Source organism: Ictidomys tridecemlineatus, chromosome X (genome assembly GCF_052094955.1).
Source record: "Ictidomys tridecemlineatus isolate mIctTri1 chromosome X, mIctTri1.hap1, whole genome shotgun sequence".
In the NCBI taxonomy this organism is placed as follows: domain Eukaryota; kingdom Metazoa; phylum Chordata; class Mammalia; order Rodentia; family Sciuridae; genus Ictidomys; species Ictidomys tridecemlineatus.
Window position 1 is genome coordinate 87,153,673 of NC_135493.1, and position 16,669 is coordinate 87,170,341.

Here is a 16,669-nt window from a genome sequence, read left to right on the forward strand (position 1 = left end):
TACTGAGCAAGTTCCAAGGATAAAAACATGCTTTTAGAGGAGCATTTTGATTTTATTGAATTGAGACCTGGGGTGAGTTGATAAAAGCAAAGTGAAGGAGTATCATACCAGGTAGTGCCTTAGTTGTTTATTATTTTCAAAAATTCCTCTAAAATTGCCTGCAGCTGTTGGTTAATGTCAAGCCAAGCTGTTTTAACATCAATATCTATGATTTTTTTAAAGGAAAGGCATAATTTTCTCTCTTTGTGATGTGATAAAACACAAACAGAGAGTTTGACTTGTCTGAAGAGATCCAGTCTGGCAGAGGGGAAAGAGAGCTAATACTTCTTAAGATGCTAAATTCCCAGGATCTTATCTACATGCTTTCATTTCATTCTCAGAAGAAATCACTAGAAAGGAAATGAGAAAACTGACTCAGAGATATTAAGGAACATGTCTAACCTATCTCATCTTATATTGGTGTTCCTAGGTGCTCTCCTCAAGGTGTCATTAATTCATCAGCTATTTATTTATTCATCAAATACTATATTCCAGGCACTGGAGACTTTTACTAGATATTAAGATCTTAACTTTTTGGAGTGGACCTGTCCCTGTTGAATTCATCAACATTTGGGGAATCCTCTCTTTCAATATATTAGCTTCCTGCTCTACATTCTATTATATGCCTAATCAATGGCCATCCTTTTTGATGCATGCCTGTGGTCAAACCAAGAATGAGTCATTGAACAGGAGGAAAACAAACAAAATGATCAACCAGTCTTTTCCCTGACACAATCAACCAAATTAGTGTAGGAAAAAGCTATTAGGTCACATCCAGTCCATCCCTCTAGGGACAGAGCAAAACCACTCCTTGTATTATGCTACATTATTTCTCAACGACATTGTCCTGTCTAATTCTAAATAATTATAAATGACTCAGCAGCAGGGTTTCCACTATTTCCTCTCAAAGATTAGCCCACAATCCAGTAATTTTCAGTGTCAAGATGGTTTCTCTGATAGTCAGCTTAAACAGTGCTTGTCTTGATTTCATCTAATTATGCTCTGATCTACCCTGTTCCCCATTCTTTACAATTCTTCTTTTGTTGCTGTATTTATACTCTTGAAATATAGCTACATGCCTAATACACCAATTCCCTCCCCTCTCCACCATGGCTCACTGTTAAGTTACCCTCAAGAAAGAAAGCCTCAACCCCACACAACTTCTAGTCACCTAAGTATTTTTTCACCTAGGCAGAAAAACACCAACTAATTTCTTATACTTCTGGGGTTAGACCTTTCAGATACCTAACTATAATATTAGGCAGAGAAGCTGATGTCTTGAGGCTACAGATTGTGTTGAACTACCTCTTGTCACCTCCATATTTCTGCTCCTCTAGGTTATAGGAACACTTCTTCCATGTTTTTTTTTTCCTACCACATGTTGTGAGAGTAGCAGAAAAGATCCAATTTTATCAAAAGAACATCTTAGGAGATTGTTTCTGGGTACACAAGTCATTCATTCACTAATATTCAGCTTTTGCTAGAAACAAGCATTGTCATCCCCTGTAAAAGTCATTATGGTTATACTATGTGCATCTGGCATGTTCTTCTTCCTCAAGGAATTTACAGTGTAATAAAGAAGATATGTATGTTTCTCTCCTCAACTTATCCCCTGGCACTTTTCTTTCTTAAAATAAGTGTTGGGTCAGGTGCAGGGGTGCATGCCTATAATCCTAATGATTTGGGAGGCCAAAGCCAGCCTCAGCACCTTAGTGAGGACCTGTCTAAAAACAAAATTTTAAAAAGAACTGGGGATGTAGCTCAGTGATATAGCCCCCCTGTATCCCCAATATGTCAAACAAAGTGTTGTTGTGGTAGCTCAGTGGTAGAGCAGTTGCCTAGTATGTGCAAATCCCTGGGTTCATTCCTCAGCACCCACTCCACAAAATAAAGTTTACATTTACAATTACTCACTTTTATTCATTCTTCATTAAAAATAAATCTCTGCTCCTAATGTTTTAAGGAAGGCTCACCTGCCAAAGTCAACAGATAACCCCTGAATTAGCACACTCAATAGTCTCTTTTCAATATTACCTGGCATGACTACAGTAATATTTAACACTATTGATTGATGGAGTGCTCTTTCTTTAAATCCTCTCTCTGCCCTTGCTTTCCACAATACTACTCTCCCATGTCTCTTTTCTCATCTGTGATTGCCCTTTCTTTTTCCTTTTGCATATCCTTTCTTTCCTCACTCTCAGCTGATGGCCTCCCCTTATATTTGAACATAAAAGAGAAGCATAGAGAGGAGAATTTCCTCCTCTTTCCATCACCGTTTCACCAACTTACTCAGCCTTCCATCTTCACAATGTGGATGAATTGTCCTTATTCTTAGCAAAGTTCAATTGGCCACTTGCACTCTAATCTTCCCAAGGACCTTGCTGTGCAATTATTCCTTCTTTTTTATCCCATCAATTTCTCCCTCACTCCTGAATTATTTCCATCAGCAATCAGATATTTAATATTTGTGATTTAAAAGAAAATTTCTTGGGGCTGGGGTTGCAGCTCAGTGGTAGACCACTCATCTTGCACGTGTGAGGCCCTGGGTTCAATCCTCAGCACCACATAAAAATAATTAAATAAATAAAACAAAGGTATTGGGTCGAACTACAACTAAAAAATAAATATTAAAAAAGAAAATTTCCCTTTTTTTAAAAAAATGAAACAAATTTAATCCTTGACAAATAAAAGTGTAGATATTCCCTCCAGTTGATCCTCCATCTAATACTCTATTTTTCTATACTGTTTCACAATGAAACTCATACTGTCTTTACTTCTTCACTCCTGCCACCATTCTTTCAAGAAACTATCTTTTCAGGCTTTTGTCTCCAACATTCCAATGTCAAGATTACCAATGACCTCTGTGCTGTCAAAACCAATAGTCAGTTCTCAGAATCAATGTCTCACTAACTTTTCACACTGATGACGACTCCCTCTTTCTTGAATCAGTTTCTTCACTTGAATTGTGGGACACACTGCTCTCTTTTGCTTTTCCTAGCACTGAACTGGTCATTTCTTAGCTTGTTCTTCTAGTTGCTCTTTATCTGCCCTCTCTAAATATTAGTATGTCCCATGGCTGAGTCCAAGGAACTCTACTCTTTACTGTTTACGCTTAACCTATTAGTGATCTCACCTAGTCTCAAAGCTTTGAGGATTAGAAGTTCACTCCAAAAGTGTGTGTATGTGTGTGTGTGTGTGTGTGTGTGTGTGTGTGTGTGTATTTAACCTTAACCTATTTCATGAAATCTAGATTCCTTTAATTTATTACTTAACATTGGCATAGATAGACATCTTCAATTTAACATGTACAAAACCAAACAATTTGTTCCCACCATCAGTCAAACTTGTTCTTCCTCTTTTCTTTCCCACCTTAGTAACTGATACTATCCAGTTATTTGATCCAAAATCAAGGAATCTTTTAATTCCTTGCCTACTCCTGCTCTATCACAACCCTGGCTAACTCACACCTTATCCATGAACAAATCCTCCAAATCAAATTCAAAATCCAACTACTATTCACCATCACTATTACTAAAATTGAAGTCCAAAAGGCTTCAGAAGGATCATGGCCCCAAGTGACACCTTGATTTCAGACTTCTCGCTTCTGCAATTGTGAAAGAACTTGCATTGTTTTAAGGCATCCTGTTTGTGGAACTTTGGTATGGCAGCCCTAGGAAACTAATACAGAGGTGACATAAAATAAGAACTGAATGGAGTCCTCTGCTTTAAACAAGTAACAGGTCACTGGTAATGTTGAACAATTCCTTGAGGAATACGATGGGGGATCATGTTAGATTGTCACAGGTTGTGTGAATGGGAGATTACAGAGTAGAACCAGTGAATGAAGACAGCTTCTCAAAGTAGTTTAGCTGGGGCTGGGGCTGGGGCTCAGCAGCATCACACTTGCCTGGCATGTGAGAGGCACTGGATTCAATTTTCAGCACCACATATAAATAAATAAAATAAAGGTCTGTCAGAGTAGTTTAGCTGTGAAAGGAGAGAAGAAAGGGCAACAACTAAAAATGAACATAGGTCCAGGGAAAGTTTTCAAAATTGGAGCAAGTTTGTAGACTTAAGGAAAAAACATAGGGCAAATGGGATAACAGGCTGATAATATCTGAATAAAGGAGTAATAGCAATTAAAGGAGAATACTTTCTTTTTTAAGCTATATTTTCTTGGTGCATTATAATTACGCATAATAGTAGGATTCATCATGCCATTTTTGTACATGCATATAACATAATTCAATCAATCTCATTTCCCAGTATCTTCCCTTTCCATTCCCTCCCCCCCGCCATGATTCACTACTATACTCTATTGATATTAAAGGAGAAATATTTCTTAAGGAAGTGAGGGGGAATGAGTTCCAGGACATAGAAGAATAGTGTATATCCAAATGAGACAATTAACTCTTTTAAGATATAGCCCTTTGGGTTCCAGGAATATAAGGATAGAAAAGAAGTCACTTAGAACAATCTATATGGGGTAATAAATGCTTGGATGAAGTATTTGGACTTATTTCTGGAGGCAATTGGGGCTTTTTTTGAGAAAAGGAATGACATGACCCAAGCTAAGCACAATAGAGATCTCACAACTCATGAGGTTTACCCGAAGCACAATTATTGCTGATTGAAATAAATACTGAGATGTACTTTAGGAAGATTAATTTGGCAGAAGTGCAAAGAATGGGTTGGAGGGCATCCAGACAAGAGGTAATGAGTCCCTGGCAGTAGCAGGAAGAAGGCAAAGGAGATTGATGGGATGGATATTAGAAATGCTGCAGAGGGAGCTCAGAAAGGACTCAGGGATTGTTGGAGATAAAAAGAGGGAACTGAAGAGAACCCTACAATTGTAAGCTTGACTTATAGGGACGGGAATGATGCCACATACAAAAAATACAAATATCAGGACATTGGTGGGTAAGAAGTATTGCACACTTGGGAAGTATGGAGCTTAGGAAGAAGAAAACGGGGAGAGATCTGGTAGTCTCCTATAACCAGGGGAGAGGTGAAATATTTAGAAGTAAATCAATCAATAAAAGAAGGGTTGGCCAAAGTAAAAGCTAAGGTAAAGAATAGAATCACAAGTCTACTTTAGGTAAAGAAAGGAGATGTTTTCCTCAAATGCAGGAAAGCTTCCTAGAGGAGGTAAAACATTTGACACATCCTAGAAGTGGTGGAAAGCAAGCTGGACCTGTGCAAATCAGATGCTACTGGTTCTAATGCTACCTCTGTCATTTCCAAGCTGTGTGGACTTAAGAAAATCCTTCCTCATTCTAGGCCTTAGTTTTATCACCCATAAAATGGAGTCACTAAGTACGATGTTTACAGAGACCTCTTTTAGTTCTAATAATACGTTTGCCTTTGATTGGAGCTTTGACTTTGGTGTATAGCTAGTTGTTGATTGGCAGAGTAGAAGAAAACATTCTGGGTCAAAGAAAAACATAGAAAAGGCAAAGAAAAGATCTTGGGGTGTCACTCAGTGATAGGTCACTTGCTTGGCATGCATAAGGCCATGGGTTCCATCTCCAGTGCATACGCACAGAGGGAGGAGGAGGAGGAGGAGGAGGAGGAGGAGGAGGAGGAGGAGGAATAAAAAAGGCAAAAAGGTACATTTGACTTATTTCACTTAGCATGATAGTCTCCAGATCCATCTATTTACTGGAAAATGTCATAAAGTCATTCTTCTTTATGGCTGAGTAATATTCCATTCTCTCTCTCTCCCTTTCTCTCTCTCTCTCTCTCTCTCTCTCTCTCTCTCTCTCTCTCTCTCACACACACACACACACACACACACACACACACACCTCACATTTCCTTTCTTAAAAAAACAAAGGTTGAATGTTCTCTTTGATATGTGGAAGCTAACACACAAAAAGGGAGGAAGGGAAGAATAGAAGTTCAGCGGATTAGACAAAGGGAAATAAAAGGAAGGGACAGGAACTGGAATAAAAAAGGCAGTGGAATTAATTGGACCTAACTTTCTTATGTACATATATGACTATACCACAGTGAATCTCACCACCATGAGATCAACAAGACTTGGAGCCTAATTAGTATAAAATATGTTCCATGTTTATATAAATATATCAAAATAGACTCTGCTTGGGCTGGGGTTGTAGCTCAGCAGTAGAGCGCTTGCCTAGCATGTGTGAGGCACTGGGTTTGATCCTCAGCACCACATATAAATGAATTAATAAAATAAAGGTTCATCAACAACTAAAAAATAAAAATAGACATTACTGTCATGTTTAACTAAAAAGAACAAATAAATTTTAAAATGTTATGAAAGAGAAGTAAATTATTTTGGAACTAGTTTTTTTCACAACTGGAGCTATCTAACCTAATTATTATTCTTACTGACAATTATTAAAGTACTATGGGGTTGACAAAAAGAACTGGTCTATGTTGTCAAAAGTGCTGGCCATTAAAAATCAATGCATACAGGTGAAGTATCATACTCCCCCTAAAATCAGTCCTGAAGGATAAGCACTGCCTTCCTTTTATTTACCCAGGACAAAAGAAAACAAAAGGTATGAAATGGCTACTCTGTTTCAGGTAATTTCATATATTTACCTACAAGTAATTTCCCACGAGGGCAAGATTTGCTTTAAAATCTGTTGCATTAATTGCTGTATCACTAATACCTGAAATAGCACTCAGTACCTAGTTGGCACTCAATAAAAGTTTTTCAAATTACTTGAAAAAATATATGAATATAATCTCATTTACTCTTTTTTTTTAAAGAGAGAGTGAGAGAGAGAGGGGGACAGAGAGAGAGAGAGAATTTTAATATTTATTTATTTTTTCTTAGTTCTCGGCGGACACATCTTCGTTTGTATGTGGTGCTGAGGATCGAACCCGGGCCGCACGCACGCTAGGCGAGCGCGCTACCGCTTGAGCCACATCCCCAGCCCTCATTTACTCTTTATAATAAACTGGCAAAAGAGGCAATAGTATTCTCATAATACAAATGGGAAAAAATGAGTACAAGTGCTTATGTAAATTTGGTTGAAATCACACAACTAGTAGGGGTCTTGCTGGGAACAATACAACAGATAGTGATCTACATGTGACAGGAAAGCATCTGTCTTTTTCTCCTTGGTATCTCAACAGCTAACTCAGTATTGAGATTCCAATAAGATTCAAAAAATACCTTGTGAATAGAAACAAACAAGAAAGCAAGCAAGCAAATGCATGCTTGTGTGAACCCAAATAATATCCAATTTTTTTCTACACCAACCACATCATGGTCCAAATTTAAAAGAGTAATTGAAACACGAGAACTCATCAATTTGCTTACCATGCTTTTTGGCTGAAATACTCTGTGATTTTTTAATTCTTTCTTACTTGTAGACCAAGATGGCTCTTTCAGGCTTTTAAACTTTTAGATAGAGTCACAAGATCTCTTTGGAGAATGTTTTACACCAAGGGGCCAGAAAACTTATGTGGTAAAGGGCAAGGTAATAAATATTTTAGGCTTCAAAGGCCATATGGTATCTGTTGCAAGTACTCAACTGCCACTGTAGGGTAAAAACAGTCACAGACAACTCATAGATGGATGAGTATTCCCATGTTCTAATAAAATTTTATTTGCAAAAACAGATGGCAGGCCAGAACTAGCCACAGGCCATAGTTTACCTATCCCTGCTTTTTAAAATTACTTTGATTTTTCTACCCCTTTTCTTTCCAGTCCTTGTCTAACATTGTATCAACCCTAAAGCTCCCCCTAACCCATGACAGAACAGCATCACTCGTAATAAGTTTTAATCATTTCAGCCTTTCTGTTTAATTGTAGATAGCAGGACTAGTATGACAACAACTGACAGAAGATAGCATGGGAGGTTGGCAGTTGGCCAGGACAAGGTTCTAAGGTATGGCAATTCCTTTTCATAATCTTCATGCTGCTCAAAACCTGCTCATCAGGTACACACCATGAAAGCTGTATTCTTGCTTTTTGTTCAGTACACCCAGAATTGATCAGACACTTAAAAACAATCTCACAAGGGGCTGGGGATATAGCTCAGTTGGTAGAGTGCTTGCCTCAAATGCAAAAGGTTCTGGGTTCAATCCCCAGCACAACAAAAAAAAAAAAAAAAGAAAGAAAAGAAAAAAAATCTTACAAATAACAATACTTATAAGAGAATGAATGCAATGCTAAATGCCAATTTGGATGACTGAAAAATAGAGTCATCAAGTGAACCAGTTACTCATAGTTCCTACATCCCTATATGAGGATACAGGCAGAAAAGTCCTGAATCTTTCCTACTTCCCTATCAGGATGTATAAAATAATAATTTCTGAGTCCTTCCTGTGAGCCATACAATGCACTGCATCCTGGGGACATGACAGGGAATAAGGAGCAGTCCTTCCCCTCATGGTTCTTCTAATCCAAGTGTCAGAAATATTTTTCTGTAAAAAGCCAAATAATTAATATTTTTAAGCTTTTCAAGTCACGCAATCTCTGTCACAACTACACAACCTTGCCGTTTTAATGCAAAAGCAGCATAGGTAGTAAATACATGAACAGATGTGATTCTTTTTCAGTAAAACCTTATTTATGGGCACTGAAAATTTAATTTTACATAATTTCACATATGACAAAATACTAACCATTCATTTATTTTTCCCAATCATTTAAAAATATATTTAAACTTAAACAACAATTTTATAGCAGGCCATATAAAATCAGGATGTAGGCTGGCTTAGCCCATGACTATAGTTTGCCAAAATTTGGTCTAATGTAGTGGGGAAAATAAATTTAGGAAAAAAAAAAACAAACTTTGGTGCTATGTGATAAAGGCTAGAGGTAGACAAAGGTCACCTACATCAACCAAACATGTCAAAGAAGATATCCTAGAAATGACCACCTGAGGCTGAGTCTGTAAACATGTGAATGTTAAACCAGGCATGGTGGCAGCAGCTCAGGAGACTGAGGCAGGAGGATCGCGAGTTCAAAGCCAGCCTCAGCAAAAATGAGGCCCTAAGCAACTCAGTGAGACCCTGTCTCTAAATAAAATACAAACTAGGGCTGGGGATGTGGCTTGAGTGCCCCTGAGTTCAATCCCCTGTACCAAAAGAAGAGAAAAAGAAAATGGATGCTCTAGGTAGAAAGGAGAGAATGAAAAATGAAAAATAACAGAGATGATAAACAGTGTGATATTCTGAGAGAATGGTTATTACTCCAGCATAAAAACAAGATGTGCTAGATGAAGTTGCAGGCGTGGGTAGGAAGGAGGACATAAAATGACATATATTGTGTCTCTGGGCAGTGAAGGCCACTGACAAGTTTTCAGCAGGGGATTGATATAATTGAATCTGTGTTTTGGATTCATCTCTGTGGCAAAACCTTGGCAGACAGATCTGAAGCAGCTGAGAGGTGACTGAAATAGTTCAGGGGAGAGATGATGAGGGCCTGAACCAGGGCAGTAACAGTAGAAATGGAGAGAAAAGGATGGATTCTAGAAATGTCTGAAAGATAAAATCATCATGGTTCAGTGAGGGAGAGCAAGGAGTCAGAATGACTCATAGGTTTCTCATTTGGATGGCTGGGAGGAGGAGGGTAGCAGTAACTACTATGGGTGAGGGAGAGAGTTTAAGGGGATATATAACAAATTCAGATTTATATACATTGCATTTCTATTTTCTGTGGGTTTTCCTATCTACCTGCTGAACATATGAATCTGAATTTGGACAGGAGGAGATTGGAATGAGAGATATGGCTATTATCACAGAAGTGATAGTTAAAATTATAAAGTGCATGGGGTACCTTACATTAAATGAGTAGAGTCAGGAGAGTCATGGGCTATAATGGTCAAAAGGAAGATTATAGGAGGAAAAATATTTGAGATCTTGATGATATAGAAGAGTAAGTATAAAGAGAATGAGGTATGAGAAAGCCAGATGGAGAAAGGTTGTTATCAGAGAATCGAACTTAATTTTTCTCTATTGATTCCTGAAAATTAAGACCTATTACCTCAAGGCAGTACTTCTCAAATGGTCAGTGTTTTGCTAGAAAGCTTATTAAAGACAGTGTGAAAGCTGGCCCCGTGGCACATGCCTCTAATCCCAGCTACTTGGGAGGCTGAGGCAGGAGGATTCTAAGTTTAAGGCCAGCCTCAGCAGTTTAGCAAGGCCCTGTCTCATAATAAAAACTGAAAAATACAAGGGATGTATTGGCAGAGCACCCCTGGGTTCAATCCCCAGTACCACAAAAATGAAACAAAAAAATCTAAAACCTGCAATGTCAGAAATCACCCCCAGAGTTTTAACTCAGTGTGTCTGTGAGTCTGTGCTGTTGCCCAATAATTTGCATTTCTAGCAAGTTCCTAAGTGATACTCAACAGTGTGTTTCACTTAGCAACTTGCTAGGGAAACTTACCAGGGCTCTAAAATTCCAATTGTATGATATATATTAACTTCTCTCTTATGCAGCTAAAATGCTCCAGTTACATATCATCCTTCGGAAAAGTGAAATGATAGTCACAAATTATTTTCTGTACTCTGATGCAGATGAAGAACATTGATTGAGAAAGACGGGAGGTGTCAGGGGTCCATGAAAGCAGGGACCATAACTTACATTGTTCATGATTGAATTACCAGACTCCAACATAGGTCTGACATTCAATAAATATTTCTTGACTCAAATATTGGCAGAGACCATGACACAGTCAGGGGAGTGAGCTGCTGACATAGGTTTGCTCACTGAAGTTAAGATCAGGCCTCCATAAAACTATAAAGTTTGGAACTCTCTACAGGACACTGAAATCTTTCAGTATGACAGCTGAAACTGCATTAGAGAAGATGACATTGAAGCAGGTGCCAAAGTATAAAATGGGAAAATGACCCAGAGGCTGATAGGTGACATGACAAAGATAAAGCCTGCTCCTTTGAATTTCAAAAGTGAAAGGAGAGCTGCAGGTGGTAGAATACTGGCCTAGCATGTGTGAAGGCCTGGGTTCCTTCCCTTGCACTGCAATAAATAAATAAATAATAGCGAATGGATCTTACATGAAGGTAGAGCAATGATTATTTGGAAGTTGTCTATGAAGAGCATGACTAAACCAGGGAATGTGACTATATTTTTCATTAAATATGTCTTGCTCTTTTTAAAAATAATATAACACAGTGCCATAAGACTGTCTACACATCAAAAATTACTCATATACATGTTTTTCTGTGTGGTTTTGTAATTTCCTCCATAGACATCCTCTTTTTTGTCATGCATATTTCTTCTTCTTTTTTCTTGTTTTAAACAAGGGATTGAAACCAGGGGCACTTAAGCACTGAAGCTCATCCCCAGCCCCATTTTATATTTTATTTAGAGACAGGGTCTCACTAAGTTGCTCAGGCCTCACTAAATTACTGAGGCTGGCTTTGAACTAAAGATCCTCCTGCATCATCCTTTACAGCTGCTGAGATTACAGGTGTGCACCACCATGTCCTGCACATATTTCTTCTTAAGGACATTCCCCCATATGTTGTGTGTTTGGTTGCTATTGTGAATGGGGGGTATTTCTTCATACAGCTTCCAAACTGGTTATTGTGTTCTATTGTTGACTTTAAATTTGTGCTTCTTTGACTTCTCCTTTGAACTGCTTATAACATCTTGCAGTTTCCTCATTATAGTTTAAGAAAATCTTTAATATATGTTCATTTTTATATCTGTATGAGTCAAAGTTTTACCCATTTTAAAAATATTTTAATACTTGCCCTGGATTGTTATTGTGCTATATTATTGAAATAGATTTGATAGGATATCATTTATAGACTTTGCATGTAAATTCAACAAATTAAATATAATATTCTCTTTTGGAGCAGTCTGTTGAGTTTTGGAGTCAAAGTAATGCTTGCTTCACAAATATAAGTTTGCTGGACTAATAATAGGGGATTGAGGGGGAGAGAGGAGGGATAGAATAAGGGAAGAACAGAGGAATGGATCAGATCTAACTTTCCTATGTACATATATGAATAAATCACAGTGAATCTCACCATCATGCATATCTACAAGACACTAACTAAAAAACAACAACAAAACACTAAAAGTAAATAGCAGAAAGATGAATAAGAGTAGATGGAAGGAAATGGTGAGGGGAAAGGGAAGTACTGGTGACTGAATTAGAACAAATTATATTCCATGCCTCTATAATTATGTCAAAATGAATCCCAATGTTATGTATAACTAAAAAATAAAAATAAAAAGGAAAACGAAGACAACTACCAAAATATGTAAATAACTCAGGCACATTTTCAAATCTATAGCATTTTTACAGAATTGCATTTAGGTATTCATAGAAAATTTTAAGGAAGGCATGAATAAAAAATATCTGGGCCTAATGTATTTTTTAAAAATTCTCTTCAATTATTATTACCAATGTTTCTAGTTTTCAATGTCAATAGTTTTTATTAGATATTTTTAAATTTCCTGAGATTTTCAAATTTACTAAGGTACAGTTATAGTGTCTCTTTCAATTCAAAAATGTTCTTTGTTGTTTTATTGCATTTATCATTTAATTTTATTTATAATTCATCTTTGTTTTCTTGATTAAATTTGCTGGAAGCTTATCTATTTAATTCATTCTCTCCAAAAAGAATTTAGCCCTTGGCTTCATACTATATTGAATTCTTATTCATGTAATTTTATTCTTCATTTTTAATAAAATATTTAAGGATATGAATTTACTTCTGAATACTAATCTCAAAGTTTTGATATGTCATGATCTCATTTTCATTATTTGTATTAGTCTGCTAATGTTTATTTGAGCTATTACTAGCATTTAAATGTGTTCTGAAATATTCAAGGAACCAATGATTTTTGTTTAAATTTGTAAACATTGTATATTATTATCAAGGCCAATGTGCTTTCTATTTTGAAGAGTTTGCAAAAGTCTTTGTGGCATATGTGGTCATTTTTAAGAAACTGATTTCCTTAACATTTTAAAAGAGTTCTGTATGCACTACCTGTTAAATACGTTTTTTGAAACTTATTAGATTGAATGAATTATGTCTTTCAAATGTTCTACATATTTATTTTCAGTCCACGTTGTCATAGTTAAATCATGTTAAAGTCTCCTAGACATTTCCATATTTTTTCTTTTTTGCACTGCAATGCTTCTAAATATTCTTTACATATATAGATGCCATATTTTGCAAAAAAAATAGTTCATGAATACAATATCTTCAAAAATGGCCTGTATCTTCTATCAATATAAAATGAATCTCCTGAGAATAACATGATCATATGATTATTATTCCTGATATATTTCTTTTCACATAGAGAAGTGACATGCTCAGATGCCTATTTGGAGAATGGATTGATTGGAAGGAGGTGAGACTGAATGCTGAGAAGCCAGTGGGAAGGCTCTGAAAATAGTTCAGGTGAGAAATCGTGAGCGATTGAATTAAGACGAAGGCAACAGAGAGGATTTTCAGCAGATTAAAAACATCAAGATTTGAAGTTACTTGGACTGCAGGGGGTGAGGAGAGAGAAGAGTTGAGGTTACACCTAGACTTCTAACTTGACCATTATCGAAAAGGCAATATAGGAGGAAGAGCTCGGTCGGCTTTTCAGAATAGACAATTTTCTGAATTTCGTTCTCTTTATGTTCATTCTCAAAGGACTCAAGCCCAGACCTAAGGCTCAGTTTTGGGTCTTGTCAGTTGATTGCTTACTCAAAGCAAAGTCCCTCTACCTTTGTACAAAACACTAGGATGAAATTCATAAATTACAGGGAAATCACACTTGTTTAATATGCTAACAGCTCTTTCATAAATTTGAGGGGAAAAAAAAAAAACAGACTAAACGAGAAGGAATTAATTTCCTATGCCATGCCCAGGGTAGTCCATATGTGAAGGTTAAGTTTTCCACAAGAGGGCAGCATCACCTCATAAATTATGCATTGAACGCCTCCACCAATAAGGGCTGAGGTGGGGAGCAGAAAGGGTAGACAATGTAGGTTCAGGGAGCCATAAGGCCTGCCACACTATGAATAATCAAAGCCCTGTTATCTCCAAGGCCATAATTATCACCACTCCTAGGCGACTGGCAGTGGCAGATGTTGCTACCTCAGGGGGAAAGAAGACATGGAGCTTGCCAAAGGAGGATGGTTGGGTGAAACAAGGAAATCATCACACTCCTGTGACTGGCTCAGAAGCTATTCTGGATGGTGCCCATACTCCCTCCAAGTGTATCTCTACAGCCAGCATCTCACAGGGGCCTGTATGTCTTGTTTAGGTCTTTACTGCCCCTAATGGTTTCCTAGCAAATTACACTCTCAGTAGGTTAGGTTGCAAAGCATACTATGGTTCTGCTATTTGATCCATTTAACAATGTTTGGTTACTCCAGTTATGCTCCTTTATACCCTAGGGAAAGGAATGGAACTGAAATTCCCAGAGAAACCATTATGTAAAAGGCATTTTGTAAAAATTGTCTCATTTAATCATCATAATAATACCATTAAACTACCAATTACTATTTCCCATGTGACTGAAACAGGAAGTTGCATACATGAGTCTATGGGACTCCAAAACAAAAACTCTTATTAAGCTTCCCATCCAAGTTCCTCAAAAAACTCAACACATAACCACCAACTGACCCATCTATACCACTTTTTTGATATTTATCCAAAACATTAGTCAGAATACTATAGCAATATATTCATACCCATATTTATAGCAGCATAATTTATAATAAATAAATTATAGAACCAGCATAGATATTGTCCAGAGACAATGGATGAAGAAAATGTTTCTCAGTTTCTCTCATTCTTTCTCTCTCACTCTCTCTCTCTCTCTCTCTCTATATATATATATATATATATATATAGATAGATAGATAGATAGATAAATAGATAGATAGATAGACAGATATAAACATGTGGCTGTGGTGGGGGCAATGGACTTTTATTGAGCCATATAAATGATATTATGCCATTTGCAAGAAAATGGATGAAACTGGAGAAAATCATGTTAAGTAAAATAAATCAGACTCAGAAAGTCAAAGGTCATATGTTTTCTTTGTTATGTGGAAGGAGAGGAAAAAGGAAAAAATGGATCTCATAAAAATAGAAAGGAGAACAATAGAGCAGAGGATGGAGATCAGAGGGAGGGAAGAGGGGAGGGTAAGAGTCTGAAGTTGATCAAGTTATGAGTATGTATGAATATGACACAATTAATTCCACTGTTATATACAATTATGCATCAATAATTTTTTTTCAAGATCTACTTCTTCAGGGTGAGATGTTGGCTCAGTGGTAGAGCACTCACCTGGCATGGGTGAGGTACTGGGTTTGATCCTCAGCACCACATAAAAATAAAAGTATTGTGTCCATGTACAAATATATATATATATACTACCTCTACAATAAATCTCATTTTAACTTAAACCATGACTAATCCAAGACTAAATCCATGATAATGTTATTGCACAGTATAAAATGTTATTCAGGTACATACATGTATAGGCATAGCTTAATTTTACATACTAGAAGGCAATACAATCAATAGCATGCTATATAACCTCTCCTTCTTAACCTCAAACCATTTTCCCCTAAGTATTCTCTCTTTAGGATAAATAATTTGGATATAGGAACATGAGATCAATGGAATAATTGAAGAAAGTTCTGGTTTTCTAGTTTGATTGGCTCAGGGATTTATGGCCCTGGTCATTGAGATAAGCTTGGATAGATAAGATAATGTGTTAATTTTGAGCATGCTGTGTTTGAAAGGCTTTGGAGACACCTAATTATAAATGTCCAGTTGGAAGTAGCTTACGTCATTTGAGACACAAGAGAGATAGTCATCCACAAATAGATACAAATTAAAGCTAGAGGATGGGGTGAGACTTTCCACAGTAAATTAATGAAGTTAGAAAGGGTGGAACTGGGGAAAACAGCAGCATTTAAGGGACAGTCAGGGGAATAGCATGTAGTAAGAGCCTGGTTAAGAAATGGACAAAGAGGTAGGAAAAGAACAAAGCATCAGGGTATCTGGAAAGTAAGAATTTCCTAAAGGAGGACACAATCTTGGAATTGATGATATCAAATGGCATGCAGAAATCATAGTTGATGAAGACTGAAAATAATCCATTGTCTTTGACAACTAGGAGATGATTTGTATATTTTGACAGAGTTGTTTCAGTGAAGTTCTGAGGATGGGAAGCTAGATGGCAGGTGAAGAGGTGGAGACAGTGAATATAGACTGAGTTTGAGGCTAAGTTTGAACCAAAGGAGAAAGATGGGGCAGTAGCAGCTAGAACGAGAAGTAGGATCATAGGAAGATGCTTTTAAATTTTTTCTCCAATAAAAATAATTAAGATAAAGGACTTAGGCATATCTATCTCGAATAAAGGAAACCATCCACTACAAAGGGAAAAGCCTGGGCTGGGGTTGTGGCTCAGTGGTTGAGCACTTGCCTGGCATGAGTGAGGCCCTGGGTTTGATCCTCAGCACTGCATAAAAATAAATAAATAAAATAAAGGTATTATGTCCATCTACAATTTAAAAAATATTAATAAAACAAAACAATAGGAGAAGTCTGAGTGCCAGTAATACAACGTAGAGATGCAGCAGCAAAATGAAAAGCCATGGGACTAGGGATGTGGCTTGGTGGTCAAGTGCTTGGATAGCATGT

General features: G+C 37.0%; 1 protein-coding gene across 2 annotated transcripts in view; it reads right to left on the minus strand.

Moving 5' to 3' along the window:
* Shroom4 (shroom family member 4) overlaps positions 1 to 16,669 on the minus strand; it is a 208,701-nt gene that overhangs the window by 79,903 nt on the left and 112,129 nt on the right. The gene's annotated exons all lie outside the window — the stretch shown is intronic.